Here is a 1,720-nt window from a genome sequence, read left to right on the forward strand (position 1 = left end):
ATATATAACTGACTTTTTAGCGTTTTCTTAATCTGATCTCATTATCGTTAGTTTTAAGTAAGATTTTCAGTGAATATGTCTGTATGTAACATGTGTATGTGTGCTTGGCTGGAGTTTGACTTTTTTGTTTTTTATTTGCAGGATCAGTACAGTATGGAAGCCCGTTCCCGCCACTGAATAAAAAATAAAAGAGGTAATTGTGACTTTTTATCTCACAATTCTGACTTTTTTCTCAGAATTGCGTGATATACTCACAATTGCGAGCTATAAAGTCAGAATTGTGAGATATGAAGTCACAATTGCGAGATATAAACTCTAACTAATATATCACATCTCACAATTCTGTGAAAAAAAGTCAGAATTGTGAGGAAAAAGTCGCAATTACCTTTTTTTTTTTTTTATTCAATGGCGGAAACGGGCTTCCATAGTACAGTGCAAGCAGAGCGGAAGCACAACTCCGTATCGATGAGGTGGTGTTGCGAGATTTGTAGATTTTCCTCGCCCAACCAGCGTGCCCTAATCACACAATACAAGCTGAAACACTGCCATCAGGCAAGTCACTGTCCATTCCCATGCAACTATAAAGATTCTGTATGCACATTTAGGAGTGACCTATCTCTGAAGAAGCATTTAACTTGTGACCATATCAGTGTGTTCAGAGTAAGTGTCTAAAATGTAACCTATACGATTTGTATGTCATATTCCAAGTCTTCTGAAATCATACAAACTCTTTGTATGATGAAAGCATAAAAACGTCAGTCTTGGTTTACAAAAATGGTTGATTGTATTAGCTTCTACATAAATATCAAACCTCATTGGTTCTTGCAAGTCTTTTGATCAAATGTCATGACACAAGAACTAATAAGGTTTGATTTTGTTGTTGTATTATGTCGTAAATGCAAATGACAATTATCATCTTTGGTGACCTATCCTTTTAAATCCTTTAAAGTGTTATTACAACCCAATGAATTTAAGGCAGGGGTGCCCAATCCTGCTCCTGGGGAGGCAAGATCCTGCAGAGTTTAGCTTCAACCCCAATTAAACACACCTAAACCAGCTAATCAAGGTATTCAGGATCACTACAAACTTCCAGACAGGTGTGTTTAACCAGGTTGGAGTTAAACTCTGTAATACATTATTGGCCCTCCAGGAGCAGGATTAGACACCCCTGATTTAAGTGGCCACTATTAAATCTTATTTTGGTGCTGAACAAAAAGGTAACAAACAACTGTTGTTGCACCACATCACTGGAGCCCAGTGACCGTGAAGATGATGTGATCAAGGCTGTGGTGATTGGAATCGTGGTTGAGGACCTCTCCCAGCGTTCTACAATGATGTTGCCCTCGTGATTGAGGAAGAAGTGGTAATGCATCACCTGAGTGATGTACCTAATGCTTTTCTGAACCTGATGGGCCTGGTGTACGCATTAAACCTTGACTATCCAAAGGAATTAAAATTCACATTTGAAGTGATACAGCGTCTGTTTATTGGAGTCGGGTCAGACTCTTGCACCGCAAGAGTTCACTCTTTGAAGAGCAAGTGGCTGTGATAAGACAGAAAACAAACAAACAAACAAAAAATGTCCCTTCTTGCTACTGTTTAACCGATGGACTGGTTTAAAGTGTAAGAGCATTGTTGTTTTATATCTCATTGTTTTAAGTGGAACATTGGTATTCTTTAATTTTTTTTAAAACTGACTGTTTTGTTTTTCCTTGTACTG

General features: G+C 38.0%; 1 protein-coding gene across 1 annotated transcript in view; it reads left to right on the forward strand.

Annotated features, from left to right (window-relative positions):
* The window catches only part of LOC107746125 (uncharacterized), a 6,545-nt gene that overhangs the window by 916 nt on the left and 3,909 nt on the right, over positions 1 to 1,720 (forward strand). The gene's annotated exons all lie outside the window — the stretch shown is intronic.

This window comes from Sinocyclocheilus rhinocerous, unplaced genomic scaffold (assembly GCF_001515625.1).
Source record: "Sinocyclocheilus rhinocerous isolate Xijiao unplaced genomic scaffold, SAMN03320098_v1.1 scaffold107, whole genome shotgun sequence".
Classification (NCBI taxonomy): domain Eukaryota; kingdom Metazoa; phylum Chordata; class Actinopteri; order Cypriniformes; family Cyprinidae; genus Sinocyclocheilus; species Sinocyclocheilus rhinocerous.